General features: G+C 42.0%; 1 long non-coding RNA gene across 1 annotated transcript in view; it reads right to left on the bottom strand.

Annotated features, from left to right (window-relative positions):
• Positions 1 to 1,485: 1,485 nt before the first annotated feature.
• LOC106097159 (low affinity immunoglobulin gamma Fc region receptor II) overlaps positions 1,486 to 13,281 on the bottom strand; it is a 43,882-nt gene continuing 32,086 nt past the window's right edge. Inside the window, exon 7 of the long non-coding RNA XR_003218832.1 lies at positions 1,486 to 1,747. This is a non-coding gene — a long non-coding RNA (low affinity immunoglobulin gamma Fc region receptor II). The remainder of the gene's footprint in view (positions 1,748 to 13,281) is intronic.

The raw sequence follows: 13,281 nt of genomic DNA on the forward strand, positions 1-13,281 counted from the left end.
TGGTAACTGTGCAGGGGCGGATCTAGCAAAGTGTTGCCAGGGGTCCATGTGGGGCATTAACAGAGAAAGGGGGGCACAAGGAAATACCTTTCTTTATTATTCTCATTTAAAATGTCTCGCTTTTAAAAATTAATTATCTGAGTCTTACAACAAACGATTGATAGATTGATACATATATACCATCAGAACAGTGTACATCACTGTCACAACAGTGTTTATTTTCATTCAAAGGCTTTATGATTTTTCCTATAATGGTGGGCCGGTGTCTAGTCAAAATGCCCGGGACAATTTTTTTTGTCCCAGTCCAGCTCTGTATGCAGCTCATCTGCAGTCTGGTGTTACCTACATCTTCCTATTCAGAAGGCAGAATTTCCGAGTTCTGAGTACAATCGAAAGCACCACGACTGCAGTTTTTGTGTTGGATGTAAAAAGCAGGCTAGAATCATGCGGCGGTCAACGACGGTCCAGGCGTGGGATTTCTCTCGTGGAAATGTGCACATTATTTTTTTCCTTTCTATTGGTAGGTGGCACAGTGCACTTGTGGCAAGTAAGCAAGCTAGAAGACTGGCAATCTTGCTGGGTATCCAGTTACGGAAGCAACACAATGATATGAACACAGTAAGAATTCTGAGTAAAACCAAAGTTACTTTCCCTAGTAACTAGTTACTCTGAAAGTAACGAGTAACTTGAAGTAACTGAGTTACTTTTCATAGAAGTAACTAGTAATGTAACTAAGTTACTAATTTAAAGTAACTTACCCAACACTGGTCATCTGCATAGCTATGATAGTTTATTTTGTTGTTCTTTGTAATCTGTGCCAGTGGGAGCATGTAAGGGGTCCCAAGATGGAACCTTGGGGAACTCCGCATGTGATACTTGTCTGCTCAGATGTGAAGTTACCTATTGATACAAAGTATTTCCTGTTTTCTTATTATGTTTTGTTTGAGTGATATGTTGTGGTCGACTGTATCAAATGCTGCACTGAGATCCAGTAAAACTAAGATGAGATTGCGGGCACTCTAGTATAAACAGGTGTGAGTCACAGAGTGAAGAGACAGTTTCAGGAATTTTACATATGAGAAAATCCCTCAGACTGTACATGAAGGCAGCTCACTGATTTAAATTTAATCTAGTGTTGAGGTTTGATTTGATTAAGATTCATTAGAAACCCCAAATAGAAAAGCTGTGATCAGAAAAAGTACCTGTTTAGGATTAAAACTAATTCAACATTAGTCTTGGTGAAGTAAAATCTTACCAATTTGATTGACTTTACACAAATTGATACTCAACTCTTCAGACAAACAATTTCTTCGGAGTCATTTCAGCCACTGAATGATGTTCCTGCTGTTTTTAATCTGTGGTTGAGGTTAAGTTGTGTGTCTGTTCTTTCTTATCTGCTCTGAATAGAGGTGTGTATCAGTTAGAAACACAACTCACATTTTCCATCAGCAGTACTTCTGAAACCCACAGAACCACACGACAGGAACAACACGTGACAGCAAAGTTTATTGATGCTGCAGAGAAGGCAGGACACTGCTGTGCAGATGACATTTATATTTTAGTTATACTATATACACTCATACAAACACTGAGAGTGTATATTATAATGAGAAGACACTACAGAATATATGCAAATCAACATTGTGTGGCTGTGTGGACCAGTTAGAGACCAGCAGCTGGACGTCAGTGGTTGGACTGGTGGACTAGTTCAGTGAGGAGTAGACGACGTCTGGCTCTGGTTTAAAGTCTGAACACAAACACACACAGTTCAACATACGAAGAATAAACAGCTCTGCAAACAAATCTGCTATATTTATGTAAAGTAAATGAACACAACAGGAGAATCTTAGTGAAAGTATCAGAGCATCACAGTTAAAGTCTGAAGAAGAATAAAATAAAATCTTTATGTTAAGGAGAAGTTTATGTATCTGACATCTTCCAGACATAAACTCAGTTTCATGCTTTGCTGTTTCCTGAATCAATAATTGATCAGAAGAGCCACGTCAGCTGTCCCACTGCTCCCTGAAAAACATCAAACAGCGAACAGTTTGATGTTGTTCAGAACAACATTCAAATTAAAAGTGTTTAGTTTGGTAGTTTGTATCACAGAGAGTGTCAGCAGAATGAATTACAGTGACTTGGTAATAGAAAGAAACTTGTTGTTGAGTGTTTAGACAGTGAGACGGAGACATAAAATATAAGTATTTAGTTAGTGTTCAGGATGTGTGTTAAAAGAACAGTTATTGTTCTCATGTAGCACAAAGATGATGTGATCATCATCTTTTTTCTCACCCACTAGTTATATTTGGTCACTGCTTATTAACACTAGAAGAGGAAAAAAAAACTAATTTTACTACAAGGTACAAAACAGCCCCACACTTTGAAACACACGATCATCAGCACTGTGATGAGAGATCCCAGTTTAGCTTCAGTCCAGGTCTGAGGGCATGAATGTTAATGATTCGGCAAAGCACAGAGGCAAGCACAGACAATAAATACAGAAGGTCAACAGGGCAAAGAGGGAAAAGCAGGGAGACACAGCTGAGGATAATTACACATGATGAGAAAGGAGGACGCAAAACTGAGCACACTGATTATTAAGACTAGTGCACAGAGGAGCTGAGGGGGCAGATAAACATAACGGCACAAACATGAGGGTAAACACAGCACAAGAACTCACACAACAATGTACACACATGGAACCAAAACCTAAGAACTAGAACAGGAATACTTAAGACAGAAACCAAAACCAAGAGACTCACAATGAGACATGAAATCAAGGAATAATAATACAAACAGAAAACACTGGGTCACTGAGCCTGGACCATGACACAAAGAGCTCACTTCACTTGGAAAAAAAGAAAGAATGAAAGAAAGAGAGGGAGAGAAAGAAAAATAGAGGGGAGAAGAGATGGTGAGAAAGGGGGGAAGAAAGAAAGAAAAACTAACAAAACACCTGGATCATCTGTATGGAGAAAAAAAACAGAAGAGAAAACAAACAAACAAAAACAGCAACATAATAAATACAGCACCATCACAATAAACTAGCTAGCAGTAGATAACAGTAGATACTAAATATTAAATGTTATTGTGCAGCACGCAAGAGGTAGCAGCCAAGAAAGGTGTAGTTTGTGTGTGTGAACACCCGTGTGTATACCTGTGTGGATCAGCACGCTTGTATTCCAAAGGTTTCTCCATGTAACGGTCTGCTAGGGAGTGTGGGGAGCCATAGCCCCGTCCCCCAGGGCATGAAGCAGGCATGGAGGAGATCCAGGCCCCAGACATCCAGAGGCTCCAGAGTACGAGGACCCAAGGAGGACCACCAAAGGGGGGGAACCGTGCCACCCTCCTGGGAAGAGCTGAGTAGAGCCCTAAACGAGATGTCACCCAGCAGCCACAGAGCAGAGGCCAGAGGGGGTTGCAGTGGCGTGCCCGCGGGCTCTGCCGGCAGCCGGCTGTGCCAGAGAGGACCGAGCTTCAGGCCCAGAGGCCTGAGGGCACCCCAACCCCCGGAAGGGGCCCAGCCGGGCCACAGGCGCCAGGCCCCGCCAATCGGCCACTAGGAGTGAGCCGGTACATACATGAGCGCCCAGCCCCAGTCGACAAGAACCCCCAGCACACCAACGTCTGAGGGGATCAGCCACCGGCAGGGAGCGTGGTGAGGGGAGATAGGCCTCCGTACTTTGGAGGGCCTGAGATGTTCCCAGAGAGGTCGAGTCTAAGACCCAACCTGACATATAGACACAGACGAACAGGCGCACGCAGACTCAAACGTGCATTCCCACCCCCATATACACAACCAAATACTCAGCACTTACCCAACGTGTAGACAGACACAAATAGACACTGCACAGACAATCACACTCCCCAAACATACTCTGTATCCCAGGTCCAGGTACCCCCGCCCCCACAGGGGCAAGCCGCACCTAGACCTAGGAAGTGTAACCCTTCTCTCTGGGGTGGAGGCAAGCGGACCGCCTCCTTATCTGCAGTAGCAGGGAGGCCCCGCATCCCAGATCCCAATCTGACGGCCAGCACCTCCTCCCAGCCCCCCAGCCCTGACGGCTAACAGAACCGGGGTGAGTGAAGACCCCAAACCTCCCTCCGCCCGCTCATATGTAGTGTTGCTGTGTGCTGTTCTAAAGTGCATTTAAAACACAGGAGGGCATGGTGCTTCCTGCCAGAGAGCAGCACGGCTCCTCCCGAAAACCCTCAGTGTCTATATGCATTAAAATTGAGGGTAGGGCACCAGCGCCAGAGGTGGGTTGGAATACACCGACCATCCTCTGGATGCTGTAAAACGTGCCCATCCCCAAGGCCCTATATGTATGTGTTATGTGAGAGTGTGAGTAATGTGGATGTCTAGGTTGCAGAATAAAATTGAGGCACAGGTGGCCATCCCTCTGCATTTCTATATCACCTTCCTACTAAGCTACACACATACAAAAATATACTGGAAGCTGCTCAGAGACAGCTTTGAATGCACAACAGCTCCTGCGTCTCTGCCTCATCTGACTCTATGGAAAATTTACAATGACTCTAGACCAGAGAGCAACTGGAAGGTTGGTTCACATATTTTCAGATTAGGTCCTCTCATGTTCAGTGCTGCATCCCAGTAATTTGCCAGTGAATTTGTCTTTCACAGATATATATCCATGAGTAATATTTCTTATGTACGAAAGGCATGTAAAGAGATTTTATGTGTTTAAGTTTCTTATTTCCTATTCCCTTTCCACAGGAACATTTACTCAAATCAAAGGTAATTTTAATGACCGCTTTCTAATTCCAGTGCTGATTCACACACATTATATTGAGTCTGTTTTTTGATCAGGTGGAGAGCTGAGAACCAAAACATCAGCTTTCGCCTTCAGTAAGGAGATGGAAGAGCTTTTTCTCTTGCCTTGCCATCGCAACCAAATTCATTTCCAAAGCAGATTAGGGGGGCTTTGCCTGTGACACTGATATCTGTATTTGTAATTGTTAAGTTATGCAAATGTGTAATTTTCACATGTTCAGACTTGTGAAAATCTAAAACAAAGAGTGAAGGAGAATCTTAAAAATCCTTCATCAGATCTGTGGCAGCACACAGACACAGCACATGCTCAGAGCTGGGCTCAGAGATGCTCATTTTGTGCCCATGTGGTCTGTGTTTAACACGCTTTAAGGATCAAGAAGTCACGGCTTACTGCTGGTTTTCCAGACAAGAAAGAATAAATTTGTGTGTTGTACTCTTTCTTTGTGTAGTGTTCCCAGTGTGTAGAGGTCAGTGTCTGTCAAAAGTGGTTCGAGAAGCAACAGTGATGAATCAGCAACAGGGTCATCAAGGCTCACTGATGCATGTGGGGAGCAAATGTTGGCCTGTGTAGTCTGATCCAACACATGAGCTGCTGCAGCTCAGATTGGAAAATAATAATTTTTCAATCTGAGCTCATGTACTGAACCATGTGTCTGTTCATCTCAGCCACTATGATGCCTGACATCGTAGCTTCCAGGTTATTAGCCGGTTGTTGGATTGGACCGTTCCCTTCTAGCAATCTGTGGGGATTAGGACTGTCCGGCCTTCAGTTAGCCAATTTAGACGTGCCCCATTTATTAGCTGCTGGTTCATTTGTGCTAAAATGTTGGAACACTAATTTACTAGTTTTTTCACCATTAGTCTATACAGGGGTCACTAACAGGTGGACCGGGGTCCAAGTCTGGACCCAGACGCCATCCTATATGGACAAAATATTAAATTATATTTAATTTTGATGGGGCGATTCAATATTAAGCGGTAACATTACATTATGTTAGACCAGGGAACATACAAACCAATTGTGTGCGAGTTAAGCCACCCACGTGACACTATTTAGCCAATCAAATCTGTGCATTCAAGGCAATCGTGATGCTGAATGGAGACACAGACAGACAGAGGAAAGAGACGGTGAGCGGCGAATGACAGCGAGACGATTAACAATACAGGGAGACAAGACGTGAGTGGGAGTCACAAGAGGTAAAACAACTATGGAGCTTTCAAAAAAGAGAAAAGTAGACACTGAAAATAGAACTTTCAAGACTGAATGGAACGACGCATATATGTTCATTCTTCCGGCCGCAAGCAGCAAACCAGTGTGTCTCATATGTTCAGAAACCGTGGCACTGATTAAAAGTGGCAATGTCAAACGCCACTATGAGACAAAGCACAAAGCCTTTGAACAATCATACCCACCCAAGTCTGAACTCAGGTCCAAGAAAATTAGCAGACTCAGAGCCCAATATGATCAATCCACAAGGATCTGAACCAGTTCTTTCACCGCCCAACAACGTGCTCATGAATGTTCCCTCAGAGTTGCTTGGATTTTAGGTCAACACAAAAACCCATTCACAGATGCAGGTGTTGTCAAAGAGTGCATGAGTGCAGTAGCAGAAACATTACTTGAGGGTAAACAAAAGAGCTTTGTGACAAAATAAAGCAAATACCTATGTCAGCATCAACAGCCACAAAGAGAAGTGAAATATTAGCTCAGGATGTCCCAGCTGGAAGAAGCTATTCATAAGACACCATGTGTAGGTTTGGCTGTAGATGAGTCCACTGATGTGTCTGACAATGCTCAGCTGTTAGTTTATGTAAGGTTCTTCAATAATGATAACAAAGAGTACTTTGATGACCTGCTAGGTGTAACTTCCCTTCACAGCACTACAAGAGTATATTTATTGGTCATTGAGGAAATGTTAACAAAGCGAGGAATAGAGCCAAACCAAGTGGTTTCAATAACCACAGATGGAGCCCCTGCTATGATGGGGAGAGAGAAAGGAGCTGTAGCAAGAATGAAAGAGGACAATCCTGAGCTAATCTCTTACCATTGCATTATTCATCAGTCTGTCTTATGCTGCACCCTGTCAGATGAGTATGCTGAGGTGATGAAAACAATGAAAATGATACATTTTTATCAGGGCATCTTCTTCTTGTCAGCATCGCATGCTCAGGGAATTCCTCAGAGAAGTTGATGCACACGCTGATGATCTTCTGCTTCACAACAATGTGAGATGGCTCAGCAAAGGCAGGGCATTGGAGTGATTTTGGTCCATCAGAAGTAAAGTAGCAGCTTTCTTGGAAGAGCTGGAAAGTCAGAAAGCAACAAACTTTTCTCTCTTTTTAAATGATGGGAAAAACATGGATATTATGGCCTTTTTGGTTGATATCACTTCACACCTGAATGAACTGAAGCTGCAGGTCAAGGACAATTCAATTTGTGATCTGATGACAGCTGTCTGCTCCTTTCAGAGGAAACTTGAAGTGTTCAAAGAAGACGTGCAAGGAGACTATGCACACTTCCCAACAGTGAAGGAACAGGTTCAGGGACAGAGAGATGTGTCCTCTTTTGTTGACTTTGTTGATAAGCTGATTGAAAACTTCAGCAAACGTTTTGATAGCTTCAGCTTTGGACAGCAGCTCACCATGTTCATAAAGAACCCATTTCTCATCACTGATGTCAGAGGGTTCTCAAAGGAAGTCACACAGCACTTCAAGTGGGCAAATGCTGGGCCTCTTCAAATGCAACAGGTTGATCTCCAAACAGATGTGGCCCTGAAAGAGCAGTTTGGAAGAACTGAACCTGCCACTTTCTGGCTCCAAATGGTCTCTGAGACAGCTTTCCCAAATCTGAGGAAAGTAGCCCTGTACATCTTGACCATGTTAGGCTCCACATACAGCTGTGAGGCAGCTTTCTCCACAATGAACATAATAAAAACTACATATCATTCCAGGCTCACCAATGAGCACCTGTGTATGAGAATGGCCCTGACACCATTCCAGCACAGATTTAAAATCCTAGTAGAGCAAACTAAAGCTCAGTTATCTCACTGAAAAACAGAAAGTGGTGAAGTGGAATATAAGAGGGTGAAAGAAAGAGAAACTGTAAAAACTTTTTAAACGTTTTCATGTTATCTGTTGAAAATGTATTGAGACTGTTAAGTCGAGATGTTAAAGGTAAAGAAAAAGGGAAACTCAAGCTGCTGCTATTTTTTTCTGAAATTAAGCACTTTATTTTAAGATGCACAATTTAGCCATTTTATTTATTTTCTCTAATTCATTTTAAACAGCAGCCCTGTATCTAATGTAGGCCTACTGTGTGTTTCAGTGTTAACAATAAATTTTGTTGAAATGTTTTTAACTTGTATTTTCATTGATTTGACAGTTTATTTTTCATACGTTCAGATATTAATTAAAAAAAGGCTGCTTCTCTATCACAATCATAACATAAGTTAGACATTATGATGTCCTGGACCTCTGTTTGAGAAGATTTTCTCCTACTGGACCTCCTCAAATTTTAGTTTAATACCTCTGGTCTAGATGTTGAGTATCAAAGATTCCATAGATCCTCACATTCTTCATGTAACACCTTCCTTTGGGATTTTCTGTGTAGTAGCACCCAACAAGTGTCCCATTCTCATCCCTTGCCCACTTGTGCCTTCTTGTTCCAGTAACCTACTTTTCATCAGTGCTTCCTTGTACCTCAGTGGCTTCAGTTATAAGTCTCTCACTAACTGAGGTAGGCTTGATTTGTGTGGGATACCTATCCTGGGGATACAGACTGGATATTTATATTTTATTGTTTTCATCTAATATCTCAGCAGCTAAAATAAATAAATATGACATAACTGGAATAAAAACTTGTGAAACTCACTGGGATCTCATCGCCTGGCTCCACCTCACACCTCTAAGGCCTCAAGCCTCAGTATACTGGCTGTAATGGTCACTGCAGCAAACTTGTTTCACATACGTTTATCGTTATGGTGCAGGAAGCCATGTTCTCCTAAACAATGGGTGTTGCCATTAAGACAATATCGCCACTTTAGCGCTGCTTTAGGAGAAGATGTTTTCTTCCCATTTTCAAACTTTTGTATGTCTGCATGTCTCTGATCCCCTGTAGTGTAATATCATAAAACATTATGGTAAACACATACATGGTTGCACACTTGTGAGTAAAACACAGCTGTGGCGACCGCGGCTCAACATGCCAAGTTATAAAAATCCAGAAGTGACAACCAGCCAATGTGCCACAAAGATTGTGTTACTTGATGTAGGATGTGACGTCAAAATTGGCTTGCGACATCCACGACACAAGCGACTCGTCCAGCATAATGGCACCGTCAGCACGCAGCCATGTTTAAAGAACAATGTCATGCCAAGCAACTTTCCACTAGTGGGCACTTTAGCACAAACAGGTGTGACTCACAGAGTGAGGAGACAGTTTCAGCAATTTTACATATGAGAAAATCCCTCAGACTGTACATGAAGGCAGCTCACTGATTAAAATTTAATCTACTGTTGAGGTTTTGATTTGATTAACATTCATTAGAAACCCCAAATAGAAAAGCTGTGAACAGGAAAAGTGCCTGTTTAGGATTAAAACTAATTCAACATTAGTCTTGGTGAAGTAAAATCGTACCAATTTGATTGACTTTACACAAATTGATACTCAACTCTTCAGACAAACACTTTTTCTGAGTGATTTCAGCCACTCAATGATGTTCCTGCTGTTTTTACTCTGTGGTTGAGGTTAAGCTGTTTGTCTGTTCTTTGTTATCTGCTCTGAATAGAGGTGTGTATCAGTTAGAAACACAGTTCACATTTTCCATCAGCAATACTTCTGAAACCCACAGAACCACACGACAGGAACAACACGTGACAGCAAAGTTTATTGATGCTGCAGAGAAGGCAGGACAACGCTGTACAGATGACATTCATATTTTAGTTATACAACATACACTCATACAAACACTGAGAGTGTATATTATAATGAGAAGACACTACAGAATGTATGCAAATCAACATTGTGTGGCTGTGTGGACCAGTTAGAGACCAGCAGCTGGACGTCAGTGGTTGGACTGGTGGACTACTTCAGTGAGGAGTAGACGACGTCTGGCTCTGTTTTAAAGTCTGAACACAAACACACACAGTTCAACATGAGAAGAATAAGCAGCTCTGTAAACTCATGTTTATGTAAAGTAAATGAAGACAACAGGAGAATCTTAGTGAAAGTATCAGAGCATCACAGTTAAAGTCTGAAGAAGAATAGAATCAAATCTTTATGTTAAGGAGAAGTTTATGTATCTGACATCTTCCAGACATAAACTCAGTTTCATGCTTTGCTGTTTCCTGAATCAATAATTGATCAGAAGAGCCACGTCAGCTGTCCCACTGCTCCCTGAAAAACATCAAACAGCGAACAGTTTGATGTTGTTCAGAACAACATTCAAATTAAAAGTGTTTAGTTTGGTAGTTTGTATCACAGAGAGTGTCAGCAGAATGAATTACAGTGACTTGGTAATAGAAAGAAACTTGTTGTTGAGTGTTTAGACAGTGAGACGGAGACATAAAATATAAGTATTTAGTTAGTGTTCAGGATGTGTGTTAAAAGAACAGTTATTGTTCTCATGTAGCACAAAGATGATGTGATCATCATCTTTTTTCTCACCCACTAGTTATATTTGGTCACTGCTTATTAACACTAGAAGAGGAAAAAAAAACTAATTTTACCACAAGGTACAAAACAGCCCCACACTTTGAAACACACTATCATCAGCACTGTGATGAGAGATCCCAGTTTAGCTTCATATGTCAGCTCACTGAAAACAACAGGAGGAAGTAGCTGATGTTGGTGAGGATGCAGATAAATTAAATGTTTACAGACAACATCAGCACCATTTATTATTAATACATAAAATCAAAAATCTAAATAATAATCTGTACCAAACTGCCCATAAGTTGTGGTTGATATTTCAGCTTCTGGCTAGTGCAGGGGTGGGCAATCTCAGTCCACGAGGGCCGGTGTCCCTGCAGGTTTTAGATCTCACCTTGGGTCAACACACCTGAATCACATGATTAGTTCGTTACCAGACCTCTGGAGAACTTCAGGACATGTTGAGGAGCTAATTTAGCCATTTAAATCAGCTGTGTTGGTTCGAGGACACATCTAAAACCTGCAGGGACACCGGCCCTCGTGGACTGAGATTGCCCACCCCTGGGTTAGTGTGACTGAAGAGGTGTGAAAAAAAAGAGAGTAGGATTTTTTTAAATGACAAGTACTTTCTAATGTAACGTTTCAACAAACGTTCAACACTCAACGATCATCAAACACACAAACAGTTTGTCTCACAGTGTTGTAGCTAAAGGTTCAGCTGCTGTATTTGACAGGGAGAGAAATGAAAGTGTTATGACCGTGTGCAGGCAGGCATAAGTCAAAAACAGAACAAACTAGGAGGGCTAGAAACTGAACTAGAACCAAAACACAGGCAGGTCTGAGGGCAAGACTGTTAATGATGCGGCAAAGCACAGACAATAAATACAGGAGGTCAACAGGGCAAAGAGGGAGAAGCAGGGAGACACGGCTGAGGATAATTACACATGACGAGAAAGGAGGACACAAAACTGAGCACACTGATTATTAAGACTAGTGCACAGAGGAGCTGGGGGGCAGATAAACATAACAGCACGAGGGTAAACACGGCACAAGAACTCACACAACAATGTACACACATGGAACTCAATAAAAACTAAAGAACTAAGGAGCTAGGAATACTTAAGACAGAAAGCAAAACCAAGAGACTCACAATGACACATGAAATCAAGGAATAACAATACAAACAGAAAACACTGGGTCACTGAGCCAGGACCGTTTCTTAACTCAGAAAAACCAGAACAGGAGAGGAAGAGAGGTTAGATTGAAAGGAAGAAATTGAGGATGGACAAACTCAAATAATGTTCACTGTTTAAAGAATTAAAAATAAACCAGTGTAGGCAACAGGAAGTAAGATGATCTGTGTCTGTGTATTTTCATGGTAAAAAGCTGTTAAAGTGGAAATTCGGCATCCAATTTATGTTGCTCTGGATCACAAACTGTCAAAATATAAATGAATGAATCTAAATTAGATTCAGATGTTTCCACAGTTCTGGGGAGGGGCAGAATAAAAGTAATATATTTAAATTGTTTATGAAAAGCTGTGTGTGAGGGAAAGTGTTTTGGGCTCAAGTTAAACCAACTCAAAGAGTTATTCTTCAGTCTTTAACAAATGTTAAAGACTAAACCTGAAAGAGAAACGTCTCAGACTCACTTTCAGTTTTCCTTTGAACTTGTCGTCTCACCAGCAGAACCAGTAACACCAGTAGAACCAAAACACAGACTGAACTAATAACTGACACAGTGAGGACAAGAGAAAAGAGTGATAGAGGGACACAGGAGAAGTCAGGAGGAGGTGTGGATGTAGGTGGAGGTGTGGATGTAGGTGGAGGTGTGGTGGTGTTTCTCTCTAAAATAAAGCAAACACAGTCATTAAGTTGTCACATTGTGAATGTTGAAACCTGCAGAAACACAGACAGGTGAGTGTGTCACCTGTGACAGTGATCCAGCTGGATGGAGACTCTCCATGACCGCTGATGTCACACTTGTAGAGGCCTTCATCAGACCTGGAAACATGGTGGATGGTCATGTGACCTGTAGGCTGCTTCCTGATGAGGGAGCCATCTTTATAGAAAGCAGCTGGGAGGTTGGAGGGAGTGGTCTTTGTTTTACAGAGCAGAGTGACGTCATCTCCCTCCATCACAGGGAGGACAGGACTCTGCAGGATCACTGATCCACCTCAACACAGAGACAAACTACAGCATTTCATCCATTTACACACAGCTTCATCAACACTAACTCCACACACTCAGCTTACCAGTGACTGTCAGGTTAACCATGTTACTGATGGGACCCTCTCTGGACTCACACCAGTAAACTCCACTGTCCAATGGGAACACATTGATGTCACAGGAAGAACCAGCTGGTTTCCCCCACCCATCTCCACACTGAGTCCTCTGTTGTTTGCTTGTGTTTCTCCTCAGAGTCCATCCAGCAGAGCTGTCGTCCTCCTCACAGCTCAGAGACACAAAGTCTCTGATAAAGAACTGAGAGCTGCTGGGACTCACAGTCAGACGAGCTGTGAGGGTTAAAAGGAAAAACTGATGATCTGTTGTACTTTACATTGTGAAACATGAACACAATCAGGTCATATCAGTGAACATTTATCAGGTTTAAACTGTGACAGAAGAAGGTTACTGACCTTGGTGTGTTGTGCAGCTCAGCAGTGAGATCAGAACTAAAGAGAAAAGGTTGGTTTGAGTTTTCACAAACAAATCAATTTGTCATCAATCAGTCAATTAGTGACATCATAAGTCATATTTTCTTCTGTACTGCTGTGTCCAATAAAGAGATTCTTTGGTGTCAGTGTTGCTTAAAATGTTCCTCTAAAGTCTGATTT

This window comes from Oreochromis niloticus, linkage group LG3 (assembly GCF_001858045.2).
Source record: "Oreochromis niloticus isolate F11D_XX linkage group LG3, O_niloticus_UMD_NMBU, whole genome shotgun sequence".
Classification (NCBI taxonomy): Eukaryota; Metazoa; Chordata; class Actinopteri; order Cichliformes; family Cichlidae; genus Oreochromis; species Oreochromis niloticus.